Raw genomic sequence first — 8,807 nt, 5'->3', positions numbered from 1 at the left:
GCTAAAGTCTGTGCCGTTTCGTCTACCATAAGACTTGAAACTTTTACTGACAGGTGAAGAATTACATTCCCCCATTACAGAAGTGCCATATTCTCATCGCACATAAAACAGAAGTCATAAGTAGTGACGATACAATAAAAAACCTGTAAACGTAATCAATTGCAGACGGCAGATTTCGAGAAAATGCTTTGATATGCTTGGTTTACCATGAAATTATCGTCAGCTCACGAGGTATTTAGCAAAGTTAACAAGGTTGCTTTTCCTAGCGATATTCACAGTAAAAAATTTGACTGTGGCATGTTCGCCTTCCCGCATGCTCGTGGTGACTGAATTTTTATGCTTTGAATTTTTGCATGACATCTATCGCCTTGGAAAATGCACTGATCCTCTTGTAGTATACAAGTAAAATATCTCAGCGAAGTTAAAGGTTGTGATGATAAAATATATTTTTAATGTGATTTGAAATGCTTACTTCTTTTGTCACTAATCCAATTGTATTTGCCGGCCGGAGTGGCCGTGCGGTTATAGGCGCTACAGTCTGGAGCCGCGAGACCGCTACGGTCGCAGGTTCGAATCCTGCCTCGGGCATGGATGTGTGTGATGTCCTTAGGTTAGTTAGGTTTAAGTAGTTCTAAGTTCTAGGGGACTGATACCCTCAGAAGTTGAGTCCCATAGTGCTCAGAGCCATTTGAACCATTTGAACCAATTATATTTGTTGATCTCGTAAAAAAAAAATATTGATCTAATTGATGCCACATACTTCCGCAACAAAAATGGGAAAAATTTGATGGGATTTGAACACCTGTGCTCTAAACAACTAGGCTACTGACTTGCTTGATTTAAGGCCACGCGCGAACTGGTGAAGTAGCATCAGTTTTTATCGAAAACTTTTGACTGAGACAAAATAAGCGCCCCTCGTTTTCATCCTTTCTTCCCAAGCAGAGTTTCGAATGTGTCAGAGAACGACTTACGGTGGTTTCCACTTGTAGGATATAGTTTCAAGAAATTGCCAATATAACTCCAGGTCTGCATATGGAACACGAGGTTCTTGCAGTATTTCCGCATCAGAAGCGTAGCTCGACCAATTCCTACGAATCCCAAATGTCTGTCTTGAAAAACAGCTATACTACAAAATTAATCACCATGTGTTCCGTCCCTCAGGTCCGCTCTGATGATATCAGGCTTAAGTATAATGAAACATATTTCATATAATCAAACATATTTCATAGAATTAAACATATTTCGTTCCCCGTGATTTGCGGTCTTTTTCATTCTCTCTTTTGACTCTCTTCCGAAACTATCATTTCTGAGCTTTTCGAGGAAACTGTAGTATTCTGTCTGGGGATGAGGGGATAGCATAGAATGGTGAACCCTTCCCAGTGCGAACTCAAGTAACCTAAGTGTTGAAAACGAATGTATATGACATTTTCAGAGAAGGAGTAAGCGGTTCAAATGGTTCAAATGGCTCTGAGCACTATGGGACTTAACATCATCAGTCCCCTAGAACTTAGAACTACTTAAACCTAACTAACCTAAGGACATCACACACATCCACGCCCGAGGCAGGATTCGAACCTGCGACCGTAGCAGTCCCGCGGTTCCGGACTGCAAGACCACCGCGGCCGGCAAGGAGTAAGCGGTCGTAAGCAGATATCCAGATGTAAAATTATAAAAACATTTTAAAACTCTCAAATATTTTCTCTGTCCGCGCGGGATTAGCCCAGCGGTCTGGGGCGCTGCAGTCATGGACTGTGGGGCTGGTCCCGGCGGAGGTTCGAGTCCTCCCTCGGGCGTGGGTGTGTGTGTTTGTCCTTAGGATGATTTAGGTTAAGTAGAGTGTAAGCTTAGGGACTGATGACCTAGGCAGTTAAGTCCCGTAAGATTTCACACACATTTGAACATTTTTTTTATTTTCTCTGTTTTATCGCAGTAACATTTAACAGTTCCCTTTTTTAATTTTTTATTTTTATTTATTCATTTATTTTTTGTTCGAAGTGTTGACCGGTTTCGGTAGCTTAAATGCCATCTTCAGATCTGACAACAGACTGATAAAAATAAAAATTGCCGTAAGCAACAAAGTTATGTAAAAATTGCTTTTGGCTTCCTTTTTAAAAAAATTACGGGCGTTTAATATCCCACAAGTAATATTATAAATGCATAAGCAGTGTACAGCACTGTTGTATTTTCCATAACATTCTTTATTTTAATCTTAGGTAAATTGTGCTATGCACAGCCTAAAACGAACATATGGACAAATGAATCTGCATGTACATCTACACAGACACTTCGCAAGCCACCGTAAGGTGCGTGGCGTAGGTTACCCTTTACTACTACTAGTCATTTCATTTCATGTTCCATTTGCAAATAGAGCGAGGGGAAAACGATTGTCTACATGCCTCCGTATGAGCCCTAATTTCTCGTATCTTATCTTCGTGTGGTCCTTACTCGCAATGTATGTGACGGCAGTAGAATCGTTCGGCAGTCAGCTTCAAATGTCGGTTCTCCAAATTTTTCAGTGGTGTTTCTCGAAAAGAACGTCGCCTTCCCTCCAGTGATTCCCATTTGAGTTCGCGAAGCTTCTCCGTAACACCTAAGTTTTGTTCGAACTTAACTGTAGCAGCCCTCCTCTGAATTGCTTCGATGTCTTCCTTCAATCCGAACTGGTAAGGATCCCAAACACTCGAGCAGTACTCAAGAATAGGTCGCGCTAGCGTCCTATATGCCGTCTCCTTTACAGGTGAACCACTCTTTCCTAAAATTCTCCCAATAGACCGAAGTCGTCCATTTGCCTTCCCTCCTACGCTCGTTCCTCCTCGTATCGCTTTGCAACGTGACGCCCAGTGTCAAACAGGACAGTAGTAATAGTGTGTCCGAACATTACAGGTTTGTTCTACCTACTCACCCGCATTAACTTACATTTTTCCTCTTTCAGAGCTAGCTGCCATTTTGTCTAAGTCGTCTTGTATCTTCCTACAGTCACTAAACTTCGACGCCTGACCGTACACTACATCATCGTCATCAGTAAACAGCCGTAGATTGGTGCCCACCCTGTCCGCCAAATCATTCGTGTAGATAGTGAACAACAGTGCTCCTATCACACTTCCCTGGGGCACTCCTGACGGTACGCTTTTCTCTGATGATCACTTGCGGTCGATAACTACATACTGGGTTTTACTATTTAAGAAGTTTTCGAGCCACTCACATATTTGTGAACATATTCCATATTCTAGTACCTTCGTTAACAGCCTGCAATGGAGCACCGTGTCAAATGCTTTCTGCAAATCTAGAAATATGGAATCTGCCATCCATTGTTCGCAGTATATCATGTGAGGAAAGGACAAGCTGAGTATTATGTACTGGCAAAGAAATAAGCGTAAGAAATAATTATTTAGTGAAAAAACTAGTTCGTTGAACGTACCACGCTATCTGTGATAGCAACTTAAACAAAGTGCCTGTACTGCCTCGTAAAAATTTTTATACATTGTAATTTCTGTATAATTATTTTCGTTACTACCAGCAGACATTTGTCAGTGAAAAGGAAGCAGCAAGTCACAAATGTTTGCATTTAGTTATCTGCGCATAAAAGTAATATGATTATGCAGATAGTAAAATATTAATCTCCTTGAAATTAAAAGTAATAAATAAAATAGATGTTCAACATCCTCACACTGGGTAACTGGTCCAAAGAGTAAAGATGTATGTACACATCACCCCCACGTATTCATATTTACAGCAATACTGACCGTTGTGTGTGCATGAAAATGGCAAGTTAACAGTTACAGAAAGTGCCAGTAGTTGGCGTTTTGGTATATCATCGATAAGTGCGAGAAAAGATGTTTATTTTCCTTCTCCTTTAAAACAGAAAGTAATTAAATTAAAAATATGATAATGGATATTGCAACGAATACGGAAATTCAAACTATTCTGCAAACTTAGCGATTTAACAAAGTAATAAATGCCCTGTGTCAAAAATAGACGAAGCAAGCAAATGTTGCAATTCACTACACGACCTGATTCATCGTCATCCGCCAGCAAAACCTTATTATTCGTCACTACGTAACATGGAACGATTAATAACATACATTTAAAATCAAATGGAACTAATGAGAACGATCCGCCATTTCGTGGGGCGTGGCAGCGAGAAGAGCCGTTGTTGAATCTGCAGGCACCGCTAGAGGAGGTTGACGGCATTATGGTCCACTGTCTTCTGGCTTCCGTTGAAGATATAAAATAAGAATGTTACGGATGATGCTACAATGTTGTACACTACGAGTGCATTTGTAATACTACGTGTGGTATGTTAATTCCCTGTAAATTTTTCTAAAAAGTAACCCACAGCAATTTTCACATAACTTTGTTACTTACGGCTATTATTCCGTTGGTGTGTCTGTTTTCAGATATGAAGGTGGTAGTTAAGCAACGGAAAATGGTCATCACTTTGTTTAAGAAAAGAATTAGTCTTATATGCAAGTAAGACAATATATAGAAAACTAAGGTTTTAAAATTCTTATAACTTTTCGTGTGGTTGTTGAAAATGACTCGAAGAAGTCTTCAGTTGCTTATGGAAGAAATGAATTAGGTTCTATCTCGAAATATTTAAGTTATTTAATCAACCTCATTTCATCTAAATTCGTCACCTTACCGATGCTCAACGCTTTCAGGTTATTCCACAGTGATATAAAAAGCTAGGTGGCTGCTCTCCATGTCTGTTTGACCTCCTGGTTTTGCACTGTCTATGTGATCCTTAACTTTTTAGCTAAGCAAGAGCCGATGAGCAATTGTATCAGGAGATAAGTTGATTTGTGCAGTATCTATCTTAAAAACCTTATTAAGCCCTTCCAGTAGTCTCGAAAATTAAAAAAAAATCCAATTATGGTTGTCCACTAAGCCCGATTCGTCTACAAGCGTTGTAATATCTAACATAGCAGTCTGTTTCAACAGTTACGCTAATAATTCACATATGAAACTTGTGAAAGCTTAGAGGGGTCGTTAGTGTGAAACGACCAGGAAATAAAAACTACGAGCAAAGTACGCCAATTGCGGAATACTGCATGGAAATTTCGTCACACGCTAGCCTAGGTTACTTTGGTTCCTCTCTGTTTGAAGTTGTCCGAAAATTGAAAAGCTCGTTCAGCAAGCACTTCTCGTTTTTATTGATAAAACATCACTAGTAGTTAAATTACCATTATTAGTGGATGATATTTTTCGTGCCTTTAGCATTTATAGAATGAATGGCAATTTTGCTTAAGAATGACATGTTCGACACAATACTATCAGCAATTTTTGTTACTTTTTCTCCCATTCTCATTAGAACTCCTTCATCTTTCACGTTGTCAGAGCCTGGAACCGAACTTGTACTGCAGTAATTCACTTGTGTAATTATCTTCGCGCTTTGAGTTCTACTTTTCGGACTTTGCAAAAATACCCTTACATAGTTTGCTTTAGTGATTTCAACTATATGCTGATTGCAGCTTATGATATCTCATTACTAAATGCGAATACCCATCAACAGTGTTATGTGTCTTTTCATTCGTGTTATTACGTATTAAATGCAAGCATTCATAACGTAAATTATTTTCTAGTATATAATATTGTATGAATGTTATTTGTGTATAATGTTAATAGCATTTGCTGATGCTGAAAAAAAAAAGCGATTCCCTTTCAGGGAATGAGTTTTGTAGCTTGGTGTTTGCGTAAGGCAGGGAAAAATATACCTACGACATTTGCTCTACTTATAATGTTAGCCCCCCCCCCCCCCCCCCCCCCCCCATGAACCATGGACCTTGCCGCTGGTGGAGAGGCTTGCGTGCCTCAGCGATACAGATAGTAGGTGCAACCACAGTAGAGGGGTATCTGTTGATAGACCAGACAAACGTGTGGTTCCTGAAGAGGGGCAGCAGCCTTTTCAGTAGTTGCAGGGGCAACAGTCTGGATGATTGACTGATCTGGCCTTGTAACAATAACAAAACGGCCTTGCTGTGCTGGTACTGCGAACGGTTGAAAGCAAGGGGAAACTACAGCCGTAATTTTTCCCAAGGGCATGCAGCTTTACTGTATAGTTAAATGATGATGGCGTCCTCTTGGGTAAAATATTCCGGAGGTAAAATAGTCCCCCAATCGGATATCCGGGCGGGGACTACTCAAGAGGAAGTTGTTATCAGGAGAAAGAAAACTGGCGTACTACGGATCGGAGCGTGGAATGTCAGATCCCTTAATCGAGCAGTTAGGTTAGAAAATTTAAAAAGGGAAATGGATAGGTTAAAGTTAGATATAGTGGGAATTAGTGAAGTTGGGTGGCAGGAGGAACAACACTTTTGGTCAGGTGAATACAGGGTTATAAATGCAAAATCAAATAGGGGTAATGCAGGAGTAGGTTTAATAATGAATAAAAAAAATAGGAGTGCGGGTCAGCTACTACAAACAGCATAGTGAACGCATTATTGTGGCCAAGATAGACATGAACTCCACGCCTACTGCAGTAGTACAAGTTTATATGCCAACTAGCTCTGCAGATGACGAAGAAATTGAAGAAATGTATGATGAAATAAAAGAAATTATTCAGATAGTGAAGGGAGACGAAAATTTAATAGTCATGGCTGACTGGAATTCGGTAGTAGGAAAAGGGAGAGAAGGAAACGTAGTAGGTGAATATGGATTGGGGGTAAGAAATGAAAGAGGAAGCCGCCTGGTAGAATTTTGCACAGAACACAACTTAATCATAGCTAACACTTGGTTCAAGAATCATAAAAGAAGGTTGTATACATGGAAGAATCCCAGAGATACTAAAAGGTATCAGATAGATTAAATAATGGTATGACAGAGATTTAAGAACCAGGTTTTAAATTGTAAGACATTTCCAGGGGCAGATGAGGACTCTGACTACAATCTATTGGTTACGAACTGCAAATTAAAATTGAAGAAACTGCAAAAAGGTGGAAATTTAAGGAGATGGGACCTGGATAAACTGACTAAACCAGAGGTTGTGCAGAGTTTCAGGGAGAGCATAAGGGAACAATTGACAGCAGTGGGGGAAAGAAGTACAGTAGAAGAAGAATGGGTAGCTCTGAGGGATGAAGTAGTGAAGGCTGCAGAGAATCAACTAGGTAAAACGACGAGGGCTAGTAGAAATCCTTGGGTAACAGAAGAAATATTGAATTTAATTGATGAAAGGAGAAAATATAAAAATGCAGTAAATGAAGCAGGCAAAAAGAAATACAAACGTCTCAAAAATGAGATTGACAGGAAGTGCAAAATGGTTAAGCAGGGATGGCTAGAGGACAAATGTAAGGATGTAGAGGCTTGTCTCACTAGGGGTAAGATAGATACTGCCTACAGAAAAATTAAAGAGACCTTTGGAGAAATGAGAACCACTTGTATGAATATTAAGAGCTCAGATGGAAACCCAGTTCTAAGCAAAGAAGGGAAAGCATAAAGATGGAAGGAGTATATAGAGGGTCTATACAAGGGCGATGTACTTGAGGACAATATTATGGAAATGGAAGAGGATGTAGATGAAGATGAGAAGGGAGATACGATACTGCGTGAAGAGTTTGACAGAGCACTGAAAGACCTGAGCCGAAACAAGACCCCGGGAATAGACAACATTCCATTAGAACTACTGACGGCCTTGGGATAGCCAGGAAATAAAACGACGTTCACATAGTTGCCAAACATTTTCTACAATGTTGCCAGTTCTCCATAAGACTAGCGTCAGACAGAATTCTTCTGCTCAGCTAATGTGAATCTTGAGCTGGCTGGTACTGGAAGACGCAGTGTCGCCTACTGCCACAGCATTGACTGGGAACAGAAATATATATAGTATAGGCCAATGAGTTTTATTCGCAGTTCTGTAACTACTTGCATGATTTGGGTGTAAATCGTAGTTACGAATAACATCCAGATGTACCCACTGCAACGCTAACACTATATGTTGTTGTCGTTGTTGTGGTCTTCAGTCCTGAGACTGGTTTGATGCAGCTCTCCAAGCTACCCTATCCTGTGCAAGTTTCTTCATCTGCCAGTACCTACTGCAACCTACATCCTTCTGAATCTGCTTAGCGTATTCATCTCTTGGTCTCCCTCTACGATTTTTACCCTCCACGCTGCCCTCCAATGCTAAATTTGTGATCCCTTGATGCCTCAGAACATGTCCTACCAACCGGTCCCTTCTTCTCGTCAAGTTGTGCCACAAACTCCTGTTCTCCCCAATTCGATTCAATACCTCCTCATTAGATATGTGATCTACCCATCTTATCTTCAGCATTCTTCTGTAGCACCACATTTCGAAAGCTTCTATTCTCTTCTTGTCTAAACTATTTATCGTCCATGTTTTACTTCCATACATGGCTACACTCCATACAAATACTTTCAGAAACGACTTCCTGACAGTTAAATCTATACTCGACGTTAACAAATTTATATTCTTCAGAAACGCTTTCCTTGCCATTGCCAGTCTACATTTTATATCCTCTCTACTTCGACCATCATCAGTTATTGTGCTCCCCAAATAGCAAAACTCCTTTACTACTTTAAGTGTCTCATTTCCTAATCTGATACCCTCAGCATCACCCGACTTAATTCGACTACATTCCATTATCCTCATTTTGTTTTTGTTGATGTTCATCTTATATCCTCCTTTCATGACACTATCCATTCCATTCAACTGCTCTTCCAAGTCCTTTGCTGTCTCTGACAGAATTACAATGTCATCGGCGAACCTCAAAGTTTTTATTTCTTCTCCATGGATTTTAATACCTACTCCGAATTTTTCTTTTGTTTCCTTCACTGCTTGCTCAATATACAGATTG

The sequence above is a fragment of the Schistocerca americana genome, chromosome 2 (assembly GCF_021461395.2).
Source record: "Schistocerca americana isolate TAMUIC-IGC-003095 chromosome 2, iqSchAmer2.1, whole genome shotgun sequence".
NCBI lineage: Eukaryota > Metazoa > Arthropoda > Insecta > Orthoptera > Acrididae > Schistocerca > Schistocerca americana.
This window is presented reverse-complemented; position numbering follows the sequence as displayed.